This window comes from Pipra filicauda, unplaced genomic scaffold, assembly GCF_003945595.2.
Source record: "Pipra filicauda isolate LSUMZ 115617 unplaced genomic scaffold, ASM394559v2 scaffold596_size400887_pilon, whole genome shotgun sequence".
NCBI classification, from domain to species: Eukaryota; Metazoa; Chordata; class Aves; order Passeriformes; family Pipridae; genus Pipra; species Pipra filicauda.
In genome coordinates this window covers 364,535-380,936 of record NW_024104749.1, presented here as the reverse complement: position 1 = coordinate 380,936, position 16,402 = coordinate 364,535, and the positions used below count along the sequence as shown (strand labels likewise).

Sequence of the window (16,402 nt, the reverse complement as noted above, 5' to 3'; positions counted from 1 at the left end):
GTGCAGCCCCCTAAAGCCCCAGGTAACTTTCAGGACATGTATTTACCTCTCAGAACATATATTTACCTGTCAGAACATGTATTTACCTCTCAGAACATGTATTTAATTTTCAGGACATGTATTTAACTTTCAGGACATGTGTTTAACTCCCAGCACAAGCCTCAGCCTGGGTTGGTGTGAGCCCAGCTCACGCTTCAAATGAACCACGTGGTTAAACCCAAGCTGAAGGAAAATCCATCCTGACCCCCTGGATTGGGGAATAAGAACCCTAAGGTCTGTCTGAGCCCACTCCCTTGGCCCTGGAAGCCCTGGCTGCAGCAGGATGTGCTGGTGGAGGAGAGCTGTGGAAACCATCCCTGAGACCCTTCCCAGAGCAGTGAGGGTTTCCAGGGCTGCTCAGGGGGGTGGATCTCATGGATAACTCAGGGAATTGTTTAACTTTCTGGCTTTGGCCTGGAAGTGCAGATTCCACAGAAACTCTTGATTTTGATGTGCAGGTTTCCCAAAGCCTGGGTGATGAAGATGAGGAAAAGGCAGATCAAGGAATGCTGGAGGGATGATGGGTAAGGCTGACTCCAGCTCTCCCTGAATCCCTGCCTGAGGCATGGGAAGGTGCAGTTACTCCTCTCAGCCTCCTCTGCTGGGGCTCTCCTGCTTTCTCCACCCCATTAAAGGTGGGAGGCAGGGAGGGAGGAGGATGAAGGAAGCTCCTGCCCCCAGAGATGGGATGTAAGGACTGATGTGGCTCCTTCACACACAGGTCCTGGTTCCAAGTTAAACACATCAGCTGGAGCCTCTCCATGACTTCTCTGGGCAGGGGGTTTCCCCAGGGTGCTTTCCCACCTCTTGTTGAATGTGAAAGCTTTTGCAAGGCCTGATATTCCAGTGCAGAGGAAATGCCAAAGCCATGAGATGTTTTGCAACCCCCCAAATCCCGTTCCTCGCCCAGCCCCTTCTCCACAATATCCCAGAGGGATGCTCAGGAGCAGCTGAGCTCTGCCATGGGCTGCCTTTATCCCTGGAATGCTGCTGCCCCACGGCTCTGAGCAGCTCTGTGCCCCACAGATCCACACCAGCATCTTACAGGAAGTCTAAATTAGTCCAAAATTAATTCAGCAGTGCTCAGGATGAAGTGAAACCTCTCTGTTCAGTCTGGGCCCTGAGTGCAGCCAGGCTTTCCCTGCCTGCTCAGCTTTTCCTGCCCAGCTTTCCCTGCCCAGCTTTCCCTGACTCCTGGCTTTCCACTCTCCATCCCTTCCCCATCTTCCCTGCTCCCACATTTTCCTCTCCAGCCCGGAGGTGCAGCTCGGGAAGGGAATCCCTACCCGGGGGATGGAGGGGTGTTATTTATAATTCCAGGGGAGGTGCCTTTTGGGCGGGAGGAGGAAGAGCAGAGGAGAAGGAGCCATCCATGGCAGCTCCATCCCTTCCCCCGTCCCGTTGCCATGGTGACGCTGCGGTGGGGACACATCCCTTTCCGGGCTGCCTCCCAAAGCCGGGATGCAGGGGGGCTGCCCCTGGGAAACGGAGCCTTTCCGTGCCCTGAGCTCTTTAAAATTCCCCCCGGCCGCCTGTGAGCAGGTCATTGTCTCCCGAGTCAGGTAGAAACCCTTCCCTCCCCCTCCCCTCCCGCAGCAATCTGGAGATAAAGTTCCCATTCCGGAGCAGCAGCCGCAGGGAAGGAGCCCGTCCTAAGCCATTCCCGGCGACTTTGCCAACGTGATAATATTGTCCTTCATCAGCCGCAGGATTAAGGAGCAGGACAGAGCACGCGGCGCTGTGGATTAATGCCTTCATTTTTCAAGGTCAAACACGGAGTTTGTGGGCTGAGATTTCCAGCGGTTCCTTACCCAGGTGCACAAAGCTGGAGCACTCAGTGTTTCCATAGATCTCGATCCCTTTTTCCATGCAAGTCATTAAATTCCTGTCCCCTCCCGCCCCCCCCGCCCCCTCCCCCCCCGCCCTTGCAGCTCCTCCTGGATCTTGGAGCAGGTGGGAGCACTGGGTGGCACAGGGGAACAAATCCAAGGGGTTGGGAAATGGGGAAGAATGTTTCTGGAGAGGAAAGGAAAATATCTGGGCCAACAAATTCTCCCTCTTATGGTTTCTGTTAACTCGCTGAAACCGAGCAAGGCACTTCAGGGGTTGTTTGTGGTTATATTTTCCAGTGTGTCTAAACAAATAACTTGGTTTTCAAAACACAAACATGTGAAGTGGCAGAAGTTTTGGCTTTCTACTCGTTTGTTTAACAGCAAAACTACTGCTGCTGTGAAAACAGTTATTCCAACTACTTCTGCCTGGTGGGAAAAGACAAAGTGCTTTCAAAAGGGAGAAGAAAAGGAAGGTTTCTACCCGGGGAAGGGTGAAAACGAGGCGTGGAAGGGAGTAAATGAAGCTTTTCTGCTGCTCATCATAGAATGGTTAAGGTTGGAAAAGCCCTCCAAGATCATCGAGTCTCACCTGTCACCCATCCCCACCTTGTCACTGAGTGCCACGTCCAGTCATTCCTTGGACACCTCCAGGGATGGGGACTCCAAACCTCCCTGGGCAGCCTCTTCCAATGCCTGACAGCCCTTTCCAGGCAGAAATTCCTCCTGATGTCCAACCTGACCCTCCCCTGGCACAGCCTGAGGCCGTTCCCTCTCCTCCTGTCCCTTGTTCCCTGGGAGCAGAGCCCGACCCCCCCCCAACTCCCCCCTCCTGTCAGGGAGTTGCAGAGCCAGAAGGTCCCCCCCTGAGCCTCCTAAAGCTCCAAAATATCTCTGGGCACAACTTTGCTGCTGCAGGAGCTTCCCATTGCTCAGAGCCACCTCTCAAATTCCTTCACACAGAGACACAGTGGATCCAGCAGAGAGATCCAGCAGAGCAGGGACCCAACCACAGGGCACTGGCATCCAATGGAAAAGCAGGAATGAGGGATTTAAAGAAGTTTGGAGATGTTTCTGAAGTTAGGACAGACTTTGGTGACCGTGCACAGCCTGTTCCCACCGGGTTGATCTTGGGAAAGGTTCTTCTGCTAAAGCCTTAGAGGATAATTGAACCCCATCTATTAACCAGGAATTCTATCCCACCATCGCTGCTCTGAAGGATAAATGGGAGCCTTGTTCCCATTCCTAGAGGATAGAATTTAGACAGACACGAATAAACACCTCTCAAACCTTCCCTTCCCTCCCTTTTGGAGGAAGCTGCTGGGAAAGAGAGGGATCACAGCTCAGTCTCCAGGCTCAAGCTGGGGGAGCACGGAGTGACAAAGTGAAGGTACTCAGAGGAGGGAGAAGGAGAAGTTTCTCTACCGGGAGAGGATGGCTCTGAGGAAAAAAACAGAATGTTTCTAAACTGGATAACAAGGATTTCCCAAAACAGCCAAGCAACAATCCCTGGAGTGGGAATTCCAGGCAAGGATCTCCCCTCTCCTGCCACCAGCTCGGAGTTGTCTTTTCCTGCAGGGAACAGAGGACAGAGAGTGCCTGTGCTGCTCTGGCTGCAGAAAGCACAGAAAGCCTTTCCAGGCTCTGTATCCTCACAAGAGCAGAAGTCCCTGCCTGTACATTTGTGCAAATAATAAATATTTGCCTGGCCACGGTTGGATTGAATCCTGAGCAGGCGTTTGTGGAGCCTTTGTTTACCCTGCTCAGCTCAGTGTAACCAGCACTGGCTGCTGAGCCCTGACCCAGTTCAGCAGCACCAGCAAACACAGAGAATTTACAGCTGGGGCTTTTCCCTCACCCTTGGAAAGGCTGCTTTGCACAGAATGACTTATCCACGGCTGATGGATCCACCAGCAATAGGAAAAGTCGGGATGCTGCTGCTGATGTCTTCATTTTATACAGCTCTGTCCATCCAAATGTTCCCAGGCACTTCACAGATCTTTTCCTACGTAGGGATCGCTTCCACTAATGTGGGTAATGACTGGAGATACGAAAGATAAGTGGGCAGATAAAGGCAAGGCACAATTTTTAAGAAGAAACACAGTATTTTTTATTTTCCCTGAGGTGGGGGAAAAACCAGCTGGAACAGCTTTTTGTAGCTCTCCACTTTCCCTCTCCTCCAGGGTTCCAACCCATTTGCTCTGGGTTTTACAGCCATGGAAATGACTGCACCATGTTCCTTACTAATGCTCCCTTTGAATATCACATTGCCTGGGGAGCATTGCCTTTTAATCTCCAAGAGCTGGGAGAACACCTGACATTCCAAGGAGATGTTAGGCCTTTGGAGAAAGGGGTGATCCTTCCTCAGCTCTGCTTGGTGAAAACCTTCAAAGAAAAATAAACCCCCCCAGCCCTTTCATAAATCAAGTTCTCTCCAAATGCTCGTTGCTCTGGCAGCCCTTGGAAGGCAGCACTGGGAGAATGAGAATCATGGAATTATTCAGATTGGAAAAGACCTTCAAGATCATCAGCCTGGGGAAGAGAAGCTTTGAGGTGACCTAATTGTGGCCTTCCAGTGCCTGGAGGGAGCTACAGGAAAGGTGGAGAGAGACTATTTCCAAGGGTCTGGAGTGGCAGGATGAGGGGGAATGGCTTCCCACTGCCAGAGGGCAGGGTTGGATGGGATATTGGGAAGGAATCCTTCCCTGGGAGGGTGGGCAGGCCCTGGCACAGGTTGCCCAGAGAAGCTGTGGCTGCCCCTGGATCCCTGGAAGTGTCCAAGGCCAGGTTGGACGGGGCTTGGAGCAACCTGGGCTAGTGGAAGGTGTCCCTGCCCATGGCAGGGGGTGGCACTGGATGAGCTTTAAGGTCCCTTCCAACCCAAAACCATTCCGTGATCAAGTCCAACCCCTGTCTGAACACCCCCATGTCCACCAAACCACAGCACCAAGGGCCACATCAACTCATTTTTTGACCCCTTCAGAAGATCTGATGATGTGAAGCTCATGGAATGCAGGAGATCCCAACCCTGATGTCACCTCCACACCTCCTGATTCCAGGAGCAGCTCCAGTAACCTGCTGGAACAAGGCAGGATTTTGGTGTGTTGTGCACAGTTTGGTCTCAAAGCTGGGATGTGCTGCTGGGCTGGTGTTCTCCACGTTCTCCTCATGGGGAGGAAAGAGCTCCACACCCAGAGAGGACGTGCACAAGACAGACTGGCTGACTCTGGGTCACCTTTTCTGGGCTAGCATTCCTTCAAGGCTCAAGACTCCAAGAGATATCCCTCATCTCAGGAAGGTTTGCATCACACGATGAAAACTTTCCAGGAGTTTCCCAGTCCTTGGTGCTGAGTCCCTGAGCACCTCTGCAGGATTTCCAGCACCCACATCCAGGAGACAGCACAGCTCCCAGAATCCCAAACCCTGAGAGGAACAGAAGAGCAGCAACATCCCTGTTTAACAGTGTTTGGCCACGGCATCAGAGCAAATATGTGGGATCCACACATGACTGATGGAGTCTGGAGATGGAAAGAGCTGCATTGCATCTGCTAGAAGACATCTGTCCACCCCCCCAGCAGAAGCTGTGGTGGAATATCTTGTTCCAGACAACCGGCCCTGCCAGATCCTGACATCTGCTCCCACATACCTGCAGATCCCAGAGCATTGGGAAGAGCTGCTCAGCTGCCCAGCCAGGGAAAAGCAGCAGCAGCAGCAGGACTGTGAGAGCAACAGCAGCTTCAAAAAAATAATGGCCCCATTTCTCTCGGTGGAAATTTGGAGAGTGACTAAGAGTGATGGCAGCCATCAGCTGGAAGTGGGAGCAGGTGGACTAATGACTTGTCCTAGCAAAATTCCAACCCTTTTTTTATTTATGGACCAAATGCAGCGCTGGCATTTGCTCCCACTCGAGGGTCAGCTCTGCTTCCTCGTGTCCAGCATCCCAACCAGCCCCCCCAGGATTTCAGGTGGTCTGAGAAGTGCCCTCAGTTCCTGCTGGGAGGCAGGAAGGGATCTGTGGCTGCTGCAGCTGCCTGAGATGGTTTCTTACCCCACATATTTATTAGGGATTAACTGCTGTTTATCCCACTGTTTGGGCCAGCCTGGCTTTCTCTTACACCAGGAGAAAGGCACGAAGAGCCCACCAGGGGTTTGTCCCCAATTTTGGGAAGGCTCAGCCCTGGTGCTCAGGTTCCTGCTGCTTCCTCCTCCATGAGGGAACAACTTAGTTCTTCCTCCCAGGAGACACAGGGATAGAAACACTTGCAGAATATGTATTTTCCATGGATTCAGGTGCCCTCGCTGGGTCTCTTCCGAGCTGGATCAAAGGGAGGAGGCCACGAAATATCCCCCACCCAGACTGGAAACACAGAGACATCCAAGTGCTGCAGCCAAACTCCAGCAGGTCCTTGAGGAATGATGCCACCAAATCCCAGTGATGCTGCCTGGGCCTGCCTCCCCTTGTCCCATGTTTTTAAAGAGAGTGTGTGAAAATCTGCATTCTATGGCACAGTATAACACACATAAGAAGACACTGGAGCAGAAGGCAAAGAGATGTTCCCATATTGATTGGAATTCTCTGAGCCACACGGTCGTTCCTATAAATTCATGTGACTGAGAGAATCTGTATTTCAAAACACACATTAGAAAAAATCTAATTGAAGTGGAGAGACCAAGATAAATTTGTGTTATCAGGTGCAGTTACCAAAGCAGTAAATCATTGTCACAGCATAAGCTCTTATCCATATTTCCATATTAACACCAAACTTGTGCTCGAGGCTGGTGCTGCTGCACATAAAAGGTGTCAGCACATCCCTGTGCTGTCTGCTGGAGGTGGGGCTGTCACCAGGGGCTGAGCACAGTGTCCCCATCCCAATGGCATTTATGGGATTTACCCTCACCCTGGTACTGCTCTGGAGTGCTGGGGGGATGAACACTCCAAGCTGAACACCCCAAAGGCTCTCACTTGCCATCCCTAACTCTGCCTGCCCTGGAATTGTGGTCCTGGTGCCTCTGAGTCCTTCCAACTTCCACCTTCACAATCCCACCCCCCCCTGTGAGCTCTGGCACTTCCTGGTGCCTTCCAGAGGATCCCACCTGTCAGCAAACCCCCTGTGACCCCCTGGTGCCCTGCAACATTCCTGCATTGCTCAGGGGGCTTGTGGGACCATCCAGGCACTCCACAACTGCCCCCTCTGCACCCCCTCCCCAAACCAGACCCAGTGAAGGTCTCTGGCTATGTGGGAGTCTGGGATAAATAACAATAAGTGGAGCCAACATTTGGTTCCACTTGAGAGAATGTTTTGGCCACGACTGAGCATCCTTACAGGCAAGACATAAAACCTTGTAGAAGGCTCCCTAATAAACACTCTCATTTTAAAAGAGCTGAAGACTCACAAGAAAAGCTGGTTTAGTTACCAACCTGATTGATGCTCATTAGAGGAAAGCGAAGCTGAGATAATTCTTCCCTAAAGTGAGTTGCCACTGAGATTTGTACTGATGGAGTTTGGGCAGTGTCGTCGTTTTTGCCTCTCATTTCCTTGGTTTTTTTGGAAGAAAAGAACAGGCACGTTTCAATGAAGTGAAGGCTGTAAAAGGGAGAAGTAATTTTTGGGCAAACTGTCAAATTCTCCTTCTAAACCCTCAGTCTTTCTGTTGAACCCGAATGGTTTCCGGTAAAACCTGTTGGCTCCTGACAGTCATTTTTATTTTATTTTTTTTTTGTGCTACTGGGTCAGCACTTTCCTTGCATAATGTGCAAGGAGATAACTGCTCTCTGCCCACATTCCAAGTGCCTTTGGAGGGCTGCAGTTACAGAGTCCGTGATTCCCATGCACGGGCTCTTCCCACTGAACAGCCAAGGGGAACAGTGAAGGCACCAGTGTAAAAATCATCACAAAAACGTGACAGTGGCTTTTCCTACGCCTGTGGGCTGGAAATGCAGCTGCCCAGCCATCATTCCATTAGATCCTGGTAAATCTGGAGCACTGACCTATTCCTAGATGAGACAACCCCTCTGATTAGTTTTATTCTGCCTAAACCCCACAGAAGTTGCAGTGGGGTGAGTTCTTTCCATTACCTTCAGCCACCTCCATAAAATACAGGAGGAGACTGAGGGAAGAGCTTATCCCTGTCTGCAGCTTCCTCCCGAGGGGCAGCAGAGGGACAGGAATGGATCTCTGCTCTCTGGGGGCAGGGACAGCACCAGGAACGGCTGGAGCTGTGCCAGGGAAGGGTTGGGTTGGATCTCAGGGAAAGGCTCTTCCCCAGAGGATGGTTGGGCACTGACCAGGCTGCCCAGGGCAGTTCAACCCTGCCAGAGCTCCAGGAGGGTTTGGACAATGCTCTGAGGGACAGGGTGGCATTGTTGGGGTGTCTGTGCAGGGCCAGCAGTTGGACTGGATGGTCCTTGTGGATCCCTTCCAGCCCAGGACATTCCACAATCCTACAATCTGAGGAGAGTTTGAGCCTGGCATGATTTGAACATGATTTTGAGTACTAAAAGTGGACTCTTCGTCTGGGGAGGGAGGGGGGAAGTGCTCTGGAGAAACCACAACTCCCTTCTGAGCCAAACCTCTGCAGCAGGGGATGGGATACACTGGGAATGTCTCTTATTTTCTGGAGGACAACAGAAAACCATCGTGACTCGCTGAAACTTCTCACGGCAGAACGAACACATGGCAGGGGTTTATTTATTTTTGATGGGCTGGACGTGGTCCAGAAGCTCCATCTGTTCACCTGCACCTCCCCATGCTGGAACCAACCCACCCGTTGCCCCCTTCCCTTCCCTTGGACTCTGGGAAAATTTATTCCCCCATTTCCTGCCTGAGTAGAAAAAGCAACAGAGAAACTCGCTGATTGATTTCGGTCTTCGAAAGTCCCTGTCATCTTGTTTGATGACTTCATTGCAAAAATGAAATAGGCAAGGGAAAAGCAATGTTTTCAAAACAATTTGGAGCAAGAGGAGGAAGGGAGTGGGAGGGGAGCCTTTGGAAGTTGATGGCCTTTATTCTTCAATTCCCATGTTGTGTCTGGCTTGCTGCGGGCTACGGAGAGGAAGCAAAATTGTTATGATTCTTATTAGCTTTTATTTTATAAAGCCTGGGCTACACTCTGTAGGGGTTTTGAACGGGAGCTGCAAATCATAGGCCTGGCTGGTGCCTGCCTGGCCACCTCATCTTCCCATTAATGTCCCACCTGTGTGCAGGGAAGGGGACTCGTGTCATCCTGCCCGTCACAGCCCAGCTGGCTGCTGAGGAGACACGGGCTGTGGGGCTGCAGCACGGGCCTTTCTCCCTGTGCTGCTGGAATCCCTCAGGAATCCCTCAGGAATGACTGGTGTACACACTCAGCAGCCTCGGAGAACAAAGGGAGCATTCCCGGCTCAGCTCCCTGCAATAGCGGGGAAAATCCAGCGGGAATGGCAGCTCTGAGGGAGCCCACGCAGCATCCCAGGGCTGACACAGCCCTTGAGCTCCTCAAACAGGAGCCCAGAAATCCTCCCAGCTCTGCTGGGTGTTTGGGTCCAGCACTTTTCCTTTTTCCCAGATGAGGTTTAAGAAGAGGTTTCAGCCCGGAGGAGGGAAGGCTCTGGGGAGACCTGAGAGCCCCTTCCAGTGCCTGAAGGGGCTTCAAGAGAGCTGGAGGGGGACTTTGGACAAAGATATGGAGTGACAGGACAAGGGGAAATGGCTTCCCACAGCCAGAGGACAGGGATAGATGGGATATTGGGAAGAAATCCTTCCCTGGGAGGGTGGAGAGGCCCTGGCACAGGTTGCCCAGAGAAGCTGTGGCTGCCCCTGGATCCCTGGAAGTGTCCAAGGCCAGGTTGGACGGGGCTTGGAGCAACCTGGGCTAGTGGGAGGTGTCCCTGCCCATGGTAGGGGTGGAACTGGGTGATCTTTAAGTTCCCTTCCAACCCAAACCATCCTGTGATTCTAAAAGCAGAATGTAAACCAAAGAGTCACCCTCAGCACCTGGAATATTCCCCTGTTTGCACTGGGAATGTCTGTGCTGAGTCTTTACTCAGTGTTTCATTTTCCAGCTGCTCCACACACCTGAACGTTCATTCTCTGAGCGCTCTCACAAGTGATTTGGGGGGTGAATAATAAAACTAACAGTGTCCATTTTTTATTCCTTGTGTTCCAGCACACTGGGAGGCAGCAAATCACAAGGAGCCCCGTGGTGGAAGGAGCTGTGTGGAGGAACACCAGCTCCAGGGAATCTGCAGCCTAAGTAGACAAGACAAACGTGGGGCAGGAGGGGGAACAAAGGCCAAAAATTTGATGTTTTGGTTCAGTGCTGATCCTCAAATTTGCAGAGATGGTTTTCTCAAGGCCAGTGGAAAACAGGCCAGATTTTCAGGGAAAGGAGATTCCTGGTTGAGGTGTGGGCAGTAGCTCTTTCCCTCTCCAAGGAACTGTCCCAGGCTTTTGGAATGTCCCCAGTGAAGGACACAGCCTTGGGAGCACTGGGAGAGGGGTTTTACCTCTGCCAGTGGCTGGATCCTGCTGAAAGCAATGATTACTGCTTCTCAAAACCTCCTCTTCCTCCCCTCCAGGTCATTCCAAAAAGCTGGCGCCGAGCCCAGATTCCTGCATGGGACTTGCACACACCACAGAAACAGGAAAATAGTCCTTATCCCAATCAAAACAGTGGGAGCTCAACAGGAGCTGCAAATCCGACCACAGGCCGCTTCCTTTTAGCATAAAAAAACTATTGAGACGACACATTTTTAATAATCATTCCTGTGCAGGAGATGTAAGGCAGATTCTACTAATTGCCAGCCTAATGCTCATTTGTCCCAGCAAATTCCAGCGTGCTCCAAGACACATTCCTGCCTGCCATTTGCTGGTGAGTTTATTTGGGAAGGATAAGTTATTTTTTAGAGCAGAATTCTTGGGATTTTGACAGGGGAGGAAGCAAACAGACCCCTTGTATGAGTGATAAAAGGGCAGAGCTTCTTTCAGGGGAGGAAATGCAGCGGGATTCCCAACAATTCCCGTTCTGCTGGCTCAGGAGAACGGCTCGGGGAGGGGAGTTGGCAAAAAGGAGATGTTTGGGGGGTTGGAAGAGAAAGTGAAGCCCAGAGGATCAATAGCAGCACATTTTTATGCAATAGCTCTGCGAGAGGCATCGATCCAGGTGCTGGTGTTTGGGGACAGCACAGAGGCCACCGCCAAACAGGGGGCTGTGCCCAGCGGGAGGGAGAACAGGGAATGTGTGCTGTGCCTCCCAGGGAGGCCAGGGAATGTGTGCTGTGCCTCCCGGGATAACTGCACCTCCCAGAGGGAGATCAGAGCTCCTGCAAAGGGGGCTGGTTTGCACGGGGGCACTGAAGTTACAGCTGGATGAGGCTTTGTTGTGGCAAAGCCTGAGGGATGGGAAGGAGTGTCCCAAGGATTGGGAGCAGGAAGCAATCAGGACTGACCTTACTGACAGGGAGGGAAAGAGTCTTTGGTCTCTGCATCCCAAGTGCCAGGTGGGAGAGGGCATTTCAGGCACTTTCATAGAATTGTTATTGTTGGAAAAGACCTCCAAGACCTGAGTCCAGCCATGAACTCCAGCTCCTCCCTCCTGTCAGGGAGTTGGAGAGAGTGAGAAGATCCCCCCTGAGCCTCTTTTTCTTTGGAATTACAGTGATGAGCATCCCAACTCTTACCCCAAATTCCAGGCACATAATTTGCTGTACCAGGAGCATCCCAACAGTGGCCCTGAGACCCACACCCTGCAGCTGATGGTGCCCTTTGGCAGTGACCTCTGGCAGTGACCTTGGTGCTCAGGGCTGGAGCATCATGAGCAAACATGAGTCCTTTTTCCAGCCTGCTGCTGTTGGGATTGTGTTCCTTTTTTTCCCAGCCTAAACCAGCAGCTTTCCAGGAGCAGCGTTAGGAGATAAGAGCTCTGAGCACAATGTGTCTGATGCCCAGACACAGGGAAATGCATCGTTAACCAAGGATGAAATTCCAGCCTCACACCCTGCTCTTTCACACTGTTATGTGCTGCAGTTACACTGGGAATGATGCTCCCATCCCTGGGTTTAAACAGATCTTCCCTGTGAGGGTGGTGGTGCCCTGGCACAGGTTGCCCAGAGAAGCTGTGGCTGCCCCTGGACCCCTGGGAGTGTCCAAGGCCAGGTTGGATGTGGCTTGGAGCAACCTGGGCTAGTGGAAGGTGTCCCTGCCCATGGCAGGGGGTGGCACTGGATGAGCTTTAAGGTCCCTTCCAACCCTCCTGTGATTCTCTGACATGCACTGAGGTAAAATCCAATCAAGCAAAATTTTTTACTAAAGAAAAAGAAATGCCCAGGGAGAGGCCAGTTTACTTGTCTTCCAAAAAGCTTGTGGGTAATACTGGAGGTCAGATGTCTATCACAGAACCAGTTGCTTGCTCAGACAATATCTTTGCCCAGTGCACTGGAACAACGTGGGCAGCTGGAACTGTCTTGAAGGGACGTATTTATTTGCCATAATTTAAATTCAGCTTCAAAGAGATGGGATTTTTCATGGCACTTCCTATTCTGGCAGGAGAGCGGGAGCGATGAGGGCTGATGCAAAGGCAGTGAAAGATGTGAGAGATCTCATAAAGCAGAGCAGGCAGCTCTGGGCTTCTGCTGCAGGAACTGCAGCCCAGGATTTATGTCATGGAATGCAGAGCTATGGCAGCTCCCAAAATCACTCCTGAAGTCACACAGACAAGGGGAAAGGACCTCAGCCTGCACCAGGGCAGGGCAGGACTCAAAACAGCTTCATCTTTCACAGCTTGCTGTGACCTGCTTGATCTGGAGATGTCCATACTCAGAAATCACTGAGGAGAGTGAGAGCCATCAGCTTGCAGTGACTTGGACATCTCATTGATGGCAACTTTAGAATCATGGAATGGTTTGGTTTGGAAGGGACCTTAAAGCCCACCCAGTCCCACCCCCTGCCATGGGCAGGGACACCTTCCACTAGCCCACGTTGCTCCAAGCCCCGTCCAACCTGGTCTTGGACACTTCCAGGGATCCAGGGGCAGCCACAGCTTCTCTGGGCAACCTGTGCCAGGGCCTCAGTACCCTCCCAGGGAACAATTCCTTCCCAATATCCCATCCAACCCTGCCCTCTGGCAGTGGGAAGCCATTCCCCTTTGTCCTGTCCTTACAGGCCTTGGTAGAAAGTCTCTCCATCTTTCTTGCAAGCCCCATTCAGGCCTCAATAAGGTCTCCTTGGGAGCCTTTTCTTCTCCAGGTGAACACTCCCAACTCTCCAGCCTTTCCTCCCAGCAGAGCTGCTCCAGCCCTCTGACCACCTTGGGACCTCCTCTGGACTCTCTCCAGCAGCTCCATGTCCTCCCTGTGCTGTTCCCCAGGGCTGGAGCAGCTCTGCAGGGGGGTCTCCCCTGAGGGGCAGAGGGGCACAATCCCCGGCCCACGGCAGGGTTGGCATCATTACAGAAACTCCTCTTGTGGCCTTCAGACCCCCCAAAACTCCAGACCAAAAGACAGGGAGAAAAAGGGCTTTCCTTGAGCAGGTGAGGTCCTCACCCTACAACACCAACCCCCTGCACGTGGTTCATGGAGGAAACAGTCACCCTTCCTCTCACCCTCCCATCCCCCTGGGGCTCCTGGGACACCACACCCTGCTCCCCTGGGGCAGGATGTGCCTTGGGACCAACCTCTCATCCAAGACATTTGACATTTCATCACTTTCCAACCTGTGATTGGAGTGGAAGGGAAGAAAAAATCCCCTGTTTTTAGCAGAAAAGTGCAAATTCACAGCATTACCTAATCCATTTTGTGGGAATGCATTTCATTGGTTGGCTGCAAAACACCTCTGTGTGGGGAAAGGTAAAGCCAATGAGCTCATCCTTCCCATTTTTAACCAAACAGGAATATCCACGCATTGGAATGAGGTGATAAACTGGGAAAAATCGGGTCAGGGTTAATAAAGAAGTTTAATTAGAATAACAGGCTTTATAGATCTGTAAATAATGGTGGGAAGGTATCCTGAAAAGTATCCTGAGAGGCATCCTGGAAGTTACCCTCAAAGGCGTCCTGGAAGTGTCCTGAAAGCCCTTCTCCTAGAGCCACAAATTTATAGGAATTCTTGGGTTTGGCAATCAAAAAATAGGAGCATGTCCTTGCTTGGGAATTTAGTTATTAACACTAGAATAGAATCCCAGAATCATTTAGGTGGGAAAAGACCTCCGAGGTCATCCGGTCCAACCTGTGACCAACCACCACCTTGTGAACCAGAGCAGGGCACTGAGGTCCAGTTGTTCCTTGAGCATCTCCAGGGATAGTCCAAGGAACAAAATGCCAGACATAGAGACACAGAGGAAGCACAAAGCTCCTTTTTTGGGGGGGATACAATGGAAAACATCCCTAGGCAGGATCCTGCCCCAGGAACTCCTTACCTGGGGCTCACGTGTGCCGTGAAGGACAAATCCATGCCAGGGAGGAACCAGTCCCTGAGCAACCTGGGCTAGTGGAAGGTGTCCCTGCCCGTGGCAGGGGGTGGAATGGGGTGGTCTTTAAGGTCCCTTCCAATCCTGTGATTCCAGAACCCCCTTCTCCAGCTCCAGGGAGGTGGAAAGACATCTCTGTGCTTTGCTGGGTTTAGGATCCCGAGCAGGGAGCGTCTCCCTCCTCCATGGAGAGCAGCACAGGGGGATTGGTGGCACCAGATCCACGAAGGTGGACAGAGGGGGTTCTGACCACAACCAGCACGGGGAAGGTGCTGTTGTACCTGAGAACCCAGAGGTGCTCCCAGGGGAAGGCAAAAACCCCTCTGGAGCAGCGTCTGCCAGTTCACCAGCATGGAAATTTCCCAGGCAGACGATCCTGATCCGCAGTGACATCTCACAGGGGGCTGGGGGAGCTGGGAATTTGCCAGAAATAGGTAGCTTTTACTTCTGCTTAAAACTTACTTTTCATCTCACATTCAATTATCAGCCACGGGATGTATTTTTAGAAGCTGGCGCTGGGAGAGCGCTGTCGCTTTTGTTCCAGCCTGACTTCAAAGTTGGCTTTTGTGGCAAGACTTGGAATAGTTGGTGCCTGTTCCCGTCCCAAAACTGGAGAGGAGGAACAAGGAGAGGCTTGGCAGGTATCTGTAGACCCCCCCCCCAAACAAAACAAATCCAGGCTGAGGCTGCTCTAAGGGATTGGAATGTGATGCAGGGATGACAGAGAGGGAGAAAATGAGGCAGCAGAGGAAGATGATGTTGACAGCAACATTTTTAACAGGATATCAGTGCTCAGGATTCAGGGACCTTCCAGCCCCTGTTGCAGCAGCAGGGAGACAAAGCAATTTGGAAGGAATCTGCCAAAAAGACACGACTTTAATCCTACTTTTTGAGGGCCAGGTGCTCCCAGCACCCACTGCCCTGTCCCTCAGCCCTCCCCTCCCCGCGGGGGTCTCGCTGGGGGGGTGGCACTGCAAGAACTGGATGGCACAAACCCCTCAGGGGAAGCAGAGGAAGTTATTAAAACCTCTTGTCTCCATCTCCCTTTCACAATACACCTTTTATTACACTGGAAATATAAACCCCCCCGGTTAACGCTCGGGATTAGATTGTAAAGAAAGAAAACAAAAGGGGAGCAGTTGCCTGGGTTAGGAGTGTTTGGAGCTGCAGTTGTAGTGACTCGCTGCTTCTTGCCAGGTGTTTTGTTGAGTTCAAGTAAAACATCAAAGTCCATTATCTTCCCTGCTTCCTTGCCTGCCTTGCCCTCCCTCTCCTCGATTCAGGGCACAGCACAGAATTAATTTGGTTTATTCCAGCACACGCCACAGCCGCCTATCTCCCCGACTGCCCGGCTGCAGGGAAACAAATTTCCTCCTTAAGCACTTTCCACTTGACCTGCTCTTTTCTCCACGGAGAAAATTGAGGTCAGGGAGTTGCTGTTGTGCAGTGGCTGCCGTTCTCCCACTGCTCTGGGGGCAACCACTGACATGGGCTCGGGGTCCCTGCTCTGCTCCCGGCTGGATCCTGCTCCCTGCTCCCTGGCAGGAGGCAGGTTTAGGAAGGCAACAGCTGCATTTCCCACTCGATCCAATTATTTTTTAAGTCTCTCCTGTGCCGCTGGAGAGGTTGTGTCTGGTGAGGCCTGTAAATAAAGGGAGCTGTGGTGGGGGCAGAGCTGCTCGAAGGTGTCGGGAACAGAGTTGGTGGCTCCAGACATCCCATTCCTGGGCAGGTGTTAGTGAGCTGGAAATGCAAGAACAGAGGGATTTGTCTCTTCCCTCCTTTTTTATTTCTCCATAGAAAAGTGAACCCTGACCCCGAGACCCCACATACCCTCCCAGCCCTGGGCTGGGCGTGCCTGGAGCCACATGGAGGGCATGGGTGGCCACTTCCAGCCCCATGGGCATGGCACAGGACAAGTCCTCAGATTCCCTACCTGCTGGGTCAGTGCTGCCAGGAATTTGGCACTGACTCACATGCCAGGGTGGTTCCTGAGATGTTTGGTGGGTGGGACACGAGAAGCAGAGCAGAACCTCTGATCACATCCCAGTGTCACCAGAGTGATGAGCTGTGGTCAAGTCAACCCTGGATTC

At 52.0% G+C, this 16,402-nt stretch overlaps 1 long non-coding RNA gene across 1 annotated transcript; it reads left to right on the top strand.

The window, feature by feature from the left end:
* Positions 1-1,566: 1,566 nt before the first annotated feature.
* LOC120324574 lies at positions 1,567-3,599 on the top strand. Its single transcript, XR_005565990.1, has 2 exons — positions 1,567-1,601; positions 2,832-3,599. It is a non-coding gene; the product is annotated as an uncharacterized LOC120324574 (long non-coding RNA).
* Positions 3,600-16,402: the final 12,803 nt, after the last annotated feature.